This window comes from Somniosus microcephalus, chromosome 34 (genome assembly GCF_052327205.1).
Source record: "Somniosus microcephalus isolate GS21.2 chromosome 34, FLI_Smic_1.0, whole genome shotgun sequence".
NCBI classification, from domain to species: domain Eukaryota; kingdom Metazoa; phylum Chordata; class Chondrichthyes; order Squaliformes; family Somniosidae; genus Somniosus; species Somniosus microcephalus.
Window position 1 is genome coordinate 24479017 of NC_141020.1, and position 13822 is coordinate 24492838.

General features: G+C 54.9%; 1 protein-coding gene across 1 annotated transcript in view; it reads left to right on the forward strand.

Moving 5' to 3' along the window:
- The first annotated feature begins 3340 nt into the window (after window positions 1-3340).
- Window positions 3341-13822, forward strand: part of LOC147096888 (synaptosomal-associated protein 25-like) — a 381047-nt gene continuing 370565 nt past the window's right edge. The window contains exon 1 of the mRNA XM_085973583.1: window positions 3341-3408. The gene's annotated coding sequence lies outside the window, so the exon portion shown is untranslated. The remainder of the gene's footprint in view (window positions 3409-13822) is intronic.

The following is a 13822-nucleotide window of genomic DNA, read 5'->3' on the forward strand; positions in this document are numbered from 1 at the left end:
ACACTCTACTTGGCGCTCCGACACGGCAAGAGAGCCCCAGGTGGGCAGAGGAAACGCTTCAAGGACACCCTCAAAGCCTCCTTGAAAAGGTGCAACATCCCCACCGACACCTGGGAATCCCTGGCCCAAGACCGCACAAAGTGAAGGAGAAGCATCCGGGAAGGCGCCAAACACCTCGAGTCTCTTCGCTGGGAGCAAGCGGAAGGCAAGCGCAAACAGCGGAAGGAGCGCACGTCAACCCAAGTAACCCACCCATCCGCCCCTTCAACCACCGTCTGCCCCACCTGTGACAGCGACTGTAGGTCCCGCATTGGACTCATCAGTCACTTGAGAACTCATTTTTAGTGTGGCAGTAAGTCATCTTCAGTTCCAAGGGACAGCCTAAGAAGAAGACTGCCCATGGTACAGTGCCAACACACTGCTGGTGGTACAGTGCCAGCACACTGCCAGTGATACAGTGCCAGCGCACTGCCCCGTGATACAGTGCCAGCGCACTGCCCCGTGGTACAGTGACAGCACACTGCCCTGTGGTAAGGGGGCCAGCACACTGCCCCGTGGTACAGTGCCAGCACAATGCCGGTGGTACAGTGCCAACACACTGCTCCGTGGTACAGTGACAGCACATTGCCCCATGGTAAGGGGGCCAGCACACTGCCCCGTGGTAAGGGGGCCTGCGCACTGCCCCGTGGTACAGTGCCAGTACAATGCCGGTGGTACAGTGCCAGCACACTGCCCTGTGGTACAGTGCCAGCACCCTGCCCAGTGTTTACCATCAAGGAACAACTTGTGTGGATTTCTCAGTGGTTTGGTCGATCATCAACAGGAAGTTCTTCTTCATGCAGGGAGTGAATAACACTTGCAATGGATGTCTAGGCAGGAAGGTGGAGGAAAAGACCTTGGGATCATTTAAGAGAGTTGGATGCTGTAAATGGAGCAACTCTACTTCTTTTATATAAATAAAGATGGATGAGCTAAGATTGGTTAAGGGACTTTCATTATCCGGACTTACCTTGTGAAGATCTCCAAACTAGGGTCACTTTAGCAGGGCTACAATTCTCGCGGAGGTGGAAACACCAGCAAGGTTTTCCAGACCTTCTGACAAGAGATGCAGATGGTACTTGAGTGATGCTATGCTAGCCAAAGCCTCTATTGACAGAGTATTGGACCATTGAGCCATCAATAGCGATGGGGTTAGATGTCCAATTAACAGAATGTGTCTCCAAGCAGCAGAACAAACAAATATTTTCACCATTGATGTATCTACTGATAGCCTCAAATGAGGCCCTCCTGCCATTGGAGGCTAAAGGGCAATGCACGACCAGAAGGCAAGCACGGTGGCATAGTGGTTAGCACTGTTGCCTCACAGCGCCAGGGACCCGGGTTCAAATCCGGCCTGGGGCGACTGTCTGTGTGGAGTTTGCACATTCTCCCCGTGTTTGCGTGGGTTTTCTCCGGGTGCTCCGGTTTCCTCCCACAGTCCAAAGATTTGCGGGTTAGGTTGATTGGCTATGATAAATTGACCCTTAGTGTTAGGGGGATTAAATACGTGGGGATAGGGTGGGATATGTGTTGGTGTAGGGGTTACAGGGATCGGGTGGGATATGTGTCGGTGCAGGCTCGATGGGCCAAAATGGCCTCTATCTGCACTGTGGGGTTTCTGTGATTCTGTGAAGTGTCTGAAGGTGAGTGAGGATGAGTGACTCCAACCTACCAAGAGCAGCATTGGAAGGTCATCAAGGACTAAATCAGACAGCCCCGTCCCTGATACTAACGGGGAGCCGGAGATCGAACCTTCTGATGTGGCTCCAATACTATCCATTTGCTCCCGGTCCTGAGCCCGACCTTCACGATGGATGGAGATGGTATCAGGAGTGACTATTGGATGAAAGGTGGGGTGTCCACAATAAGCCCCAGGCCATTGACCTCTAGCCCCATTGACCTTTGGCCATTGGATGAAGGGTGGGGGTTCCACAATAAACCCCAGGCCAATGACCTCTAACCCCATTCACCTTTGGCCATTGGATGAAGGGGGCTCCACAATAAGCCCCAGGCCAATGACTTCCATTGACCTTTGACCATTGGATGAAGGGTGGGGGTTCCACAATAAGCCCCAGGCCAATGACCTCTTGCCCCTTTGGCCATTGGATGAAGGGTGGGGGCTCCACAATAAGCCCAGGCCAATGACCTCTTGCTCCATTGACCTTCGACCATTGGATGAAGGGTGGGGGCTCCACAATAAGCCCCACGCCAATGACCTCTTGCTCCATTGACCTCTGGCCATTGGATGAAGGGTGGGGGCTCCACAATAAGCCCAGGCCAATGACCTCTTGCTCCATTGACCTTCGACCATTGGATGAAGGGTGGGGGCTCCACAATAAGCCCCACGCCAATGACCTCTTGCTCCATTGACCTCTGGCCATTGGATGAAGGGTGGGGGCTCCACAATAAGCCCAGGCCAATGACCTCTTGCCCTATTGACCTCTGGCCATTGGATGAAGGGTGGGGGCTCCACAATAAGCCCCACGCCAATGACCTCTTGCTCCATTGACCTCTGGCCATTGGATGAAGGGTGGGGACTCCACAATAAGCCCAGGCCAATGACCTCTTGCCATTGGATGAAGGGTGGGGGCTCCACAATAAGCCCCACGCCAATGACCTCTTGCTCCATTGACCTTCAACCATTGGATGAAGGGTGGGGGCTCCACAATAAGCCCAGGCCAATGACCTCTTGCCCTATTGACCTCCGGCCATTGGATGAAGGGTGGGGGCTCCACAATAAGCCAGGCCAATGACCTCTTGCCCTCTTGACCTCCGGCCATTGGATGAAGGGTGGGGGCTCCACAATAAGCCCAGGCCAATGACCTCTTGCCCTCTTGACCTCCGGCCATTGGATGAAGGGTGGGGGCTCCACAATAAGCCAGGCCAATGACCTCTTGCCCTATTGACCTCCGGCCATTGGATGAAGGGTGGGGGCTCCACAATAAGCCCAGGCCAATGACCTCTTGCTCCATTGAGCTGACCCTGATGCCCCCTCCGATGAAGGGCCGGGGGTGGAGCAGGCAGAGGGCCGGGACAAGCTCAGAGTTGCCGCTGCACCAGGTGGGCGCCGCTCCGTCTCACCTGAGCCGCTCCGCACCAGCGCACCTGGCGGCGCCTAGCAACGCCGCAGACTGACAGTGCCCGCGGCCAATGGCGGGGCGCCAGGCGCCGGCGATTTGCATAGCGCGGAACCCACTATTGTCCTCCTTTGATTGACGGCTCGGGCGGTCCAGTCAGGTTGGGGCTAGGCGGGCGGGCCAGCCAATGGGTGTGCGGCGGAGGCGGGGCTTGCCCGCGGTGCGGGAAGCTGAGGGTGGCAACCAGCAAGTGAGCAAGGAGCTGGGCCAGGAGGAGCCGCAGCAATACTAGGTAGGAAAATCTCTGAGAAATGCAACTAGATTTATAGTCATTAAATATGTTACACTAAATCAATGCAGTATTTTATATAAATGTGTGTGATTTTTTAAGAAGGTGCTTTGTAGTGAAAGGCAATTAAATTCCAAAAATACTTTTCTCATCTTCCATTGTCTTTGATTTCCTGTTGAATTTCTCATTCCATCACTTTCTGTAAATATAACTGATAAATACACTGAATGTCACTCCCTTAAAAATAAGGAGTTTTGTTCATTTATTAAAGCAAGCATCTATGTTAAAAAGACTTGCAATTCTATAGTGTCTTTCACGACTTCAGGACATCCCAAAGCGCTTTTGGCCAATGAAGTACTTTTTTTGAAGTGTAGTCACTGTGGTAATGAAGGAAATGTGGCAGCTGATTTGTGCACAGCAAGCTCCCACAAACAATGTGATAATAGAAACATAGAAGATAGGAGCAGGAGTAGGCCATTTGGCCCCTCGAGCCTGTTCTGCCATTTAACGAGATCATGGCTGATCATCCAAATTCAGTACCCTGTCCCTGCCTTCTCTCCATATCCCTTGATCCCTTTAGCCTTAAGAAATATAGCTAACTCCTTCTTGAATATATTTAATGAATTGGCCTCAACTGCCTTGTGTGGTAGAGAATTCCACAGGGTCACCACTCTCTGGGTGAAGAAATTCCTCCTCATCTCAGTCCTAAATGGCTTACCCCTTATCCTTAGACTGTGACCCCTGGTTCTGGACGCCCCGGCCATCGGGAACATCCTTCCTGCATCTAGTCTGTCCAGTCCTGTTAGAATTTTATAAGTTTCAATGAGATCCCCTCTCATTCTTCTAAACTCTAGTGAATATAAGCCTAATCGACCCAATCTCTCCTCATACGTCATTCCTGCCATCCCAGGTATCAGTCTGGTGAATCTTCGCTCCACTCTCTCCATGGCAAGAACATCCTTCCTCGGATAAGGTGACCAAAACTGCACACAATACTCAAGGTGTGGTCTCACCAAGGCCCTGTACAACTGCAGCAAGACATCCTTGTTCCTGTACTCGAATCTTCTCGCTGTGAAGGCCAACATACCATTTGTCTTCTTAACCGCCTGCTGCACCTGCATGCTTACCTTCAGCGACTGGTGCACAAGGACACCCAGGTCTCGTTGCACTTCCCCTTTTCCCAATCTATTGCCGTTCAGATAATCTGTCTTCCTGTTTTTGCCACCGAAGTGGATAACCTCACATTTATCCACATTATACTGCATTTGCCATGCATCTGCCCAACCACCCAACCTGGCCAAGTCATACTGGAGTTTCTCTGCATCCTCCTCACAGCACACACGCCCACCCAGCTTTGTGTCATCTGCAAACTTGGAGATATTACATCTAGTTCCCTCGTCTAGATCATTAATATATATTGTGAATAGCTGGGGTCCTAGCACTGATCCCTGCGGTACCCCACTAATCACTGCCTGCCACTCAGAAAAAGACCCGTTTATTCCAACTCTTTGCTTCCTGTCTGCCAACCAGTTCTCTATCCAAGACAGTACCTTACCCCCAATCCCGTGTGCTTTAACTTTGCATGTTAATCTCTTATGTGGGACCTTATCGAAAGCCTTCTGAAAGTCCAAATACACTACATCCACTGGTTCTCCCTTATCTATTCTACCAGTTACATCCTCAAAATATTCCAGTAGATTAGTCAAGCATGATTTGCCTTTTGTAAATCCATGTTGACTTTGACGGATCCTGTCACTGTTTTCCAAGTGCTCTGCTATTACATCTTTTATAATGGACTCTAGCATTTTCCCCACTACTGATGTCAGGCTTACCAATCTATAATACCCCATTTTCTCTCTACCACCTTTTTCGAATAGTGGAGTAACATTAGCTACCCTCCAATCCATGGGAACTGTTCCAGAGTCTATCGAATTTTGGAAGATGACCAGCAATGCATCTACTATTTCTAGGGCCACTTCCTTAAGTACCCTAGGATGTAGATTATCAGGCTCTGGGGATTTATCAGCCTTCAATCCCGTCAATTTCCCTAACACCATTTCCCTACAAATACTGATTTCATTCAATTCCTCCCTCTCATTAGACCCTATGTTCCCCGACATCTCTGGGAGGTTATTTGTGTCCTCCTTTGTGAAGACAGAACCAAAGTATGTATTTAATTGGTCTGCCATTTCTTTGTTCCCCATTATAAATTCCCCTGATTCTGACTGCAAGATAATGATCAGATAATCGGTTTCACTGATGTTGGTTGAGGGATAAGTATTGGCCAGGACACCGGGGAGAACTCCCCCTGCTCTTCTTCGAAATAGTGTCTTGGAATTTTTTTACGCCCCGCCCCGAGAGAGGCAGCCTCTGTTTAATGCCATAGCCGGAAGACAGCTCCTCTGATGTCCCTCAGTACTGCACTGGGAGTGTCAAGTGCTCAAGTCTGGAGTGAGACGTGAACCCACAACCTTCTGGCTCAGAGGCAAGAGTGTTTCCTTGCTGCTGACACGCTCTGTGATTGCACAAATCTTCGTGAAGGACCTCATCTGACCTGTGCTGCCTGTATATTCTATGGGGGCGGGCGGTGGGAGTGGGGGTAATAGCTGGTGGGCTGCACCCTCCTTGAATGCAGCCTGACTCTGCACCATCCTGTGCGGCTCCTCCTCTGATAATAATGGCAGATGACCTGCTACTGAGAAGCCCTCCTGCTGGGTTGGGCGGGGTTGTGGCGGGGGGTGGGGAGGTGTGGGGTGTGGTGGGGGGAGGGGAGTGGGGAGGTGTGGGGGTGTGGTGGGGGGAGGGGAGTGGGGAGGTGTGGGGTGTGGTGGGGGGAGGTGTGGGGTGTGGTGGGGGGGAGGGGAGTGGGGAGGTGTGGGGGTGTGGGTGGGGGGAGGGGAGTGGGGAGCTGTGGGGGGAGGGGTGTGGGGGAGGTGTGGGGTGTGGTGGGGGGGAGGGGAGTGGGGGAGGTGTGGGGTGTGGTGGGGGAGGGGAGTGGAGTGGGAGGTGTGGGGGTGTGGTGGGGGAGGAGGTGTGGGGTGTGGTGGGGGGGAGGGGGAGTGGGGAGGTGTGGGGGTGTGGTGGGGGGAGGGGGAGTGGGGAGCTGTGGGGGGAGGGGTGTGGGGAGGTGTGGGGTGTGGTGGGGGGGAGGGGGAGTGGGGAGGTGTGGGGTGTGGTGGGGGGAGGGGAGTGGGGAGGTGTGGGGTGTGGTGGGGGGAGGGGAGTGGGGAGGTGTGTGGGGTGTGGTGGGGGGAGGTGTGGGGTGTGGTGGGGGGGAGGGGAGTGGGGAGGTGTGGGGGTGTGGTGGGGGGAGGGGAGTGGGGAGCTGTGGGGGGAGGGGGTGTGGGGAGGTGTGGGGTGTGGTGGGGGGAGGGGAGTGGGGAGGTGTGGGGGTGGGTGTGGTGGGGGGAGGGGAGTGGGGAGGTGTGGGGTGTGGTGGGGGGAGGGGAGTGGGGAGGTGTGGGGTGTGGTGGGGGGAGGTGTGGGGTGTGGTGGGGGGGAGGGGGAGTGGGGAGGTGTGGGGTGTGGTGGGGGGAGGGGAGTGGGGAGCTGTGGGGGGAGGGGTGTGGGGAGGTGTGGGGTGTGGTGGGGGGAGGGGAGTGGGGAGGTGTGGGGTGTGGTGGGGGGGAGGGGGAGTGGGGGAGGTGTGGGGGTGTGGTGGGGGGGAGGTGTGGGGTGTGGTGGGGGGAGGGGAGTGGGGAGGTGTGGGGTGGGGAGGGGGTGTGGTGGGGGGGAGGGGAGTGGGGAGGTGTGGGGGTGTGGTGGGGGGGAGGTGTGGGGTGTGGTGGTGGGGAGTGGGGGAGGTGTGGGGTGTGGTGGGGGGAGGGGAGTGGGGAGGTGTGGGGGGAGGGGAGGTGTGGTGGGGGAGGGGAGTGGGGAGGTGTGGGGGGAGGGGAGGTGTGGTGGGGGAGGGGAGTGGGGAGGTGTGGGGGGAGGGGAGGTGTGGTGGGGGAGGGGAGTGGGGAGGTGTGGGGTGTGGTGGGGGGAGGTGTGGGGTGTGGTGGGGGGAGGGGAGTGGGGAGGTGTGGGGTGGGGAGGGGTGTGGTGGGGGGAGGGGAGTGGGGAGGTGTGGGGTGTGGTGGGGGGAGGTGTGGGGTGTGGTGGGGGGAGGGGAGTGGGGAGGTGTGGGGTGTGGTGGGGGGAGGGGAGTGGGGAGGTGTGGGGTGTGGTGGGGGGAGGGGAGTGGGGAGCTGTGGGGGGAGGGGTGTGGGGAGGTGTGGGGTGTGGTGGGGGGGAGGGGTGTGGGGAGGTGTGGGGTGTGGTGGGGGGAGGGGAGTGGGGAGGTGTGGGGTGTGGTGGGGGGAGGGGAGTGGGGAGGTGTGGGGTGTGGTGGGGGGAGGTGTGGGGTGTGGTGGGGGGAGGGGAGTGGGGAGGTGTGGGGTGGGGAGGGGTGTGGTGGGGGGAGGGGAGTGGGGAGGTGTGGGGTGTGGTGGGGGGAGGTGTGGGGTGTGGTGGGGAGTGGGGAGGTGTGGGGTGTGGTGGGGGGAGGGGAGTGGGGAGGTGTGGGGGGAGGGGAGGTGTGGTGGGGAGGGGAGTGGGGAGGTGTGGGGGGAGGGGAGGTGTGGTGGGGGAGGGGAGTGGGGAGGTGTGGGGGGAGGGGAGGTGTGGTGGGGGAGGGGAGTGGGGAGGTGTGGGGGGGAGGGGAGGTGTGGTGGGGGAGGGGAGTGGGGAGGTGTGGGGGGAGGTGTGGTGGGGGGAGGGGAGTGGGGAGGTGTGGGGTGTGGTGGGGGGAGGGGAGTGGGGAGGTGTGGGGTGTGGTGGGGGGAGGTGTGGGGTGTGGTGGGGGGGAGGGGAGTGGGGAGGTGTGGGGTGTGGTGGGGGGGAAGGGGAGGTTTCTGCTGGTGTTCTAACCCTGTCAGAAGCAAATGTTGGTGTCCATAAGCAGGAACATAGGAGCAGGAGGAGGCCATTCAGCCCCTCGAGCCTGTTCCTCCATTCAGTTCGATCATGGCTGATCTGTAACTTAACTCCATCTTCCCGTCTTGGTTCTGTAACCCTTAATACCCTTACTTAACAATCTCAGTTTGAAATTTTCAATTGATCCCCAGCCTCAACAGCTTTGTGAGGGAGAGAGTTCCAGATTTCCACCACCCTTTGTGTGAAGAAGTGCTTCCTGACGTCACCCCTGAACGGCCTGGCTCTCATCTTAAGGTTCTGCCCCCTTGTTGTGGACTCCCTCCACTGAAGGAAATTTCCCCGATGCAGAAACCTGTATTTACACTCCCCAGCTTCTAAGTGTTCGGTAGTGTCGTGATTGTGTATTGGACTGGCAGCCGAGAGGCAGCTGCTAATAATCCAGGAACAATAATAAACAGGAGTTGAAATCCCACCATGGCAGTTTGAAAATTTAATTTCAATTTCAAAAAAGAATCTGGAAATAAAAAGCTTGCATGAGTACCAGTGACCATCAAGCTGTTGGATTGTTGTTATCGCCCACAGGTTCACTAATGTCCCTTCAGGGAAGGAAGCCTGCCGTCCTTACCCGGTCTGGCCTGTAGGTGACTCTAGACCCACACCAACCTGGTTAACTCTTAACTGCTCTCTGGTGGCCTTAGGGATGGGCAATAAATGCCGGCCTTGCCAGCGACGCCCAGGACCCAATAATGAATTTTAAAACAGGACTTTCATTTCACAAACTCCTGCCACATTAATCAGCTGCTCCACCCTCTAAATGTCAGTCATAAGCTGGGAGCTGCAGCGCCATTGGCCTTCGCATTGACGTTTGGTGGGCAGTTTGCGGGAAGGCTTAAAAAGCGCCAAGGAGCCTGGAAGAAACGTTTTCGTGGCGGAAATGTCTTCCACCCGATTTTCCTGCCTGAAGGAAATTTCCTGTTCCATTTCTACACTGCTGCTGTACTGGAAACGGCAAAGAGAGGTTCAGCCCCTTCGACTACTGTGCCTGAAGGGAGAGTTGTTGGACAGCGGATTGCTCACAGACAGCAGTTAAGTCAGTGACCATGGCATCTTTCAAGGGAAAGTGGATGACTGTTTGAAGTAGAGGAAGATACAGAGTGACTGGGAGGGAACAGAACATTGGGATTTGTTATTGGACTACTCCAGCAAGCGATGCAACGGACACAATGGGCCAAATGGTCTCGTTCTGTGCTGCTGCATTTAGATCTTTTGCCACAGGGGCTAGCTCCATCTTAGCAGCTGAATAATATATTACAACAACAATAACCAGTAACCTGCTCACTGACGCCCAGTTTGGGTTCCGCCAGGACCACTCGACTCCAGACCTCATTACAGCCTTGGTCCAAACATGGACAAAGGAGCTGAATTCCAGAGGTGAGGCGAGAGTGACTGCCCTTGACATCAAGGCAGCATTTGACCGAGTGTGGCAACAAGGAGCCCCAGTAAAACTGAAGTCAATGGGAATCGGGGGGCAAACTCTCCACTGGCTGGAGACATACCTAGCACAAAGGAAGATGATTGTGGTGGTTGGAGGTCAATCATCACAGCCCCAGGACATCGCTGCAGGAGTTCCTCAGGGCAGTGTCCTAGGCCCAACCATCTTCAGCTGCTTCATCAATGACCTTCCCTCCAACATAAGGTCAGAAGTGGGGATGTTCACTGATGACTGCACAGTGTTCAGTACCGCTCCCAACTCCTCAGATAATGAAGCAGTCCATGCCCGCATGCAACAAGACCTGGACGACATTCAGGCTTGGGCTGATAAGTGGCAGGTAACATTCGTGCCACACAAGTGCCAGGCAATGACTATCTCCAACAAGCGAGAGTCTAACCACCTCCCCATGACATTCAATGGCATTACCATCACCGAATCCCCCACCATCAACATCCTGAGGGTCACCATTGACCAGAAACTTAACTGGACCAGCCACATAAATACTGTGGCAACAAAAGCAGGTCAGAGGCTAGGTATTCTGCGGCGAGTGTCTCACCTCCCAAAACCTTTCCACCATTTACAAGGCACAAGTCAGGAGTGTGATGGAATACTCTCCACTTGCCTGGATGAGTGCAGCTCCAACAACACGCTAGAAGCTCGACACCACCCAGGACAAAGCAGCTCACTTGATTGACACCCCATCCACCACCTTAAACGTTCACTCCCTCCACCACCGGCGCACCGTGGCTGCAGTGTGTACCATCTCCAAGATGCACTGCAGCAACTCGCCAAGGCTTCTTCGGCAGCACCTCCCAAACCCGCGACCTTTACCACCTAGAAGGACAAGGGCAGCAGGCGCATGGGAACACCATCACCTCCAAGTTCCCACACCATCCTAACTTATATTGCTGTTCCTTCATCGTCGCTGGGTCAAAATCCTGGAACTCTCTCCCTAACAGCACTGTGGGAGTACCTTCACCACACGGACTGCAGCGGTTCAAGAAGGCGGCTCACCACCACCTTCTCGAGGGCAACTAGGGATGGGCAATAACTGCTGGCGACGCCCACACCCCGTAAACGAATTTAAAAAAACTTACATTTATGTAGCGCATTTAACGTAGCAAAACGTCCCAGGGCGCTTCACAGGAGCGTTATCAATAAAAACATTTTTGACACTGAGCCACAGAAGCAGATATCAGGACAGATGACCAAACACTCGGTCAAAGAGGTAGGTTTGAAGGAGCATCTTGTGGGAGGAGAGAGAGGCGGGGATGTTTAGGGAGGGAATTCCAGAGCTTAGGGCCTCGGCAGCTGGAGACACGGCCACCAATGGTGGAGCGATGGAAATCCGGGGTGAGCAAGAGGCCAGAATTGAAGGAGGGCAGAGATGTTGGAGGCTTGTCGGGCTGGAGCAGGTTACAGAGATAGGGAGGGGTCAGGCCATGGAGGCATTTAAAAACAAGGATAGTGATCTTAAACCTGAGGGGCTGACAGACCAGGAGCCAGTGTAGGTCACAGGGGTGATGGGTGAACGGGACTGGGTGCGAGTTAGGACACGGGGCAGTGAGCACAGGGGGTGATGGGTGAACGGGACTGGGTGTGAGTTAGGACACGGGGCAGTGAGCACAGGGGGTGATGGGTGAACGGGACTGGGTGCGAGTTAGGACACGGGGCAGTGAGCACAGGGGGTGATGGGTGAACGGGACTTGGTGTGAGTTAGGACACGGGGCAGTGAGCACGGGGTGATGGGTGAACAGGACTGGGTGCGAGTTAGAACACGGTGCAGTGAGCACAGGGGGTGATGGGTGAACGGGACTGGGTGCGAGTTAGGACACGGGGCAGTGAGCACTGGGGGTGATGGGTGAACGGGACTGGGTGCGAGTTAGGACACGGGGCAGTGAGCACAGGGGGTGATGGGTGAACAGGACTGGGTGCGAGTTAGGACACGGGGCAGTGAGCACAGTGGGTGATGGGTGAACGGGACTGGGTGCGAGTTAGGACACGGGGCAGTGAGCACAGGGGGTGATGGGTGAACGGGACTGGGTGTGAGTTAGGACACGGGGCAGTGAGCACAGCGGGTGATGGGTGACCGGGACTGGGAGCGAGTTAGGACACGGGGCAGTGAGCACAGTGGGTGATGGGTGAACGGGACTTGGTGCGAGTTAGGACATGGGGCAGTGAGTACAGGGGGTGATGGGTGAACGGGACTGGGTGTGAGTTAGGACACGGGGCAGTGAGCACAGGGGGTGATGGGTGAACGGGACTTGGTGTGAGTTAGGACACGGGGCAGTGAGCACAGGGGGTGATGGGTGAACGGGGCAGTGAGCACAGGGGGTGATGGGTGAACGGGACTGGGTGCGAGTTAGGACACGGGGCAGTGAGCACAGGGGGATGATGGGTGAACGGGACTGGGTGTGAGTTAGGACACGGGGCAGTGAGCACAGGGGGCGATGGGTGAATGGGACTGGGTGTGAGTTGGGACACGGGGCAGTTAGCACAGGGGGTGATGGGTGAACGGGACTGGGTGTGAGTTAGGACACGGGGCAGCAGAGTTTTGGATGAGCTCAAGTTTATATAAGATGGACGATGGGAAGATGGCCGGCCTGGAACCCATTGGAATCGTCGAGTCTGGAGGTAACAAATGCATGGATGAGGGTTTCAGCAGCGGATGAGCTGAGGAGGGGCGGAGTTAGGCGATGTTACGGAGGAGGGAGTAGGCGGTCCTAATTACCCAACATAACAGACTGTCCTTATAAAACCGTGCCCCCTCCGACTTAATTACCATAGCAACACCATGAGCTAACGACCAGCAATGGTACTAAAGTGTCACTTTCAGTCTCTACCCTAGGTGGATGAAATTAGAATCAGAACCATACAACACAAAAGGAGGCCGTTCGGCCCATCGTGCCTGTGCCGGCTCTTTGAAAGATCTGTCCAATTAGTCACAATCTCCTGCTTTTTCCGCATAGCCCTGTAAAGTTTTCCAATTGGATGGGCTGCACTATACATTATCTCATACACTTAAAACAAAAAGAAAGAACGTGTATTTCTATAGCTCCTCTCATGGCCTCAGGGAGTCCCAAAGCACTTTACAGCCAATGAAGTACTTTTTGAAGTGGAGTCACTGTTGTAATGTAGGAAAGGCGGCAGCCAATTTGCACACAGCAAGCTCCCACAGACAGCAATGAGATAATGACCAGATAATCTGTTTTAATGCTGTTGATTGATGGATAAATATTGGCCAGGACACCGGGGAGAACTCCCCTGCTCTTCTTTAACTAGTACCTCGGGATCTTTTACGTCCACCTGAGAGGGCAGACAGGACCTCAGTTCAACATCTCATACAAAAAGCTGCACCTCCGACAGTGCAGCGCTCCCTCAGTACCACACTGGGAGTGTCAACCTGGATATGTGCTCAAGTCTCTGGAGTGGGCCTTAAACCCACAACCTTCTAACTCAGAGGCACGAGTGCTGCCCACTGAGCCATGGCTAGTACCTTGTTATAGGTTGGAAAGGAAGATCAATTTAACCAACATGTTACCAGCATACTGTCGCAGAGCAGCCAGGCTCTCCTCTGCAATCCAAACCCTTTGTGATGAAATGTAGACGAAATGACTCTGATCTACTGTTCCCCACAGGGTGAGAGGTCTGTTGGGTTGTTCACTTGCACCTCCTAGTGACTGGATTAAGAGCCGCATTGGCAGAGGCCCAGGAGCAGGCTGCTCGGAAGAACATCAGAATTAGGAGCAGGAGTCGGCCATACGGCCCCTCGAGCCTGCTCCGCCATTCAATAAGATCATGGCCGATCATCGACCTCAACTCCACTTTCCCGCCCGATCTCCATATCCCTTGATTCCCCTAGAGTCCAAAAATCTCTCGATCTCAGCCTTGAATATACTCAACGACTCAGCATCCACAGCCCTTTGGGGCAGAGAATTCCAAAGATTCACAAACCTCCGAGTGAAGAAATTCCTCCTCATCTCAGTCCTAAATGGCCGACTCCTTATCCTGAGACTATGCTCCTAGTCCTAGACTCTCCAGCCAGGGGAAACAACCTCTCCGCATCTA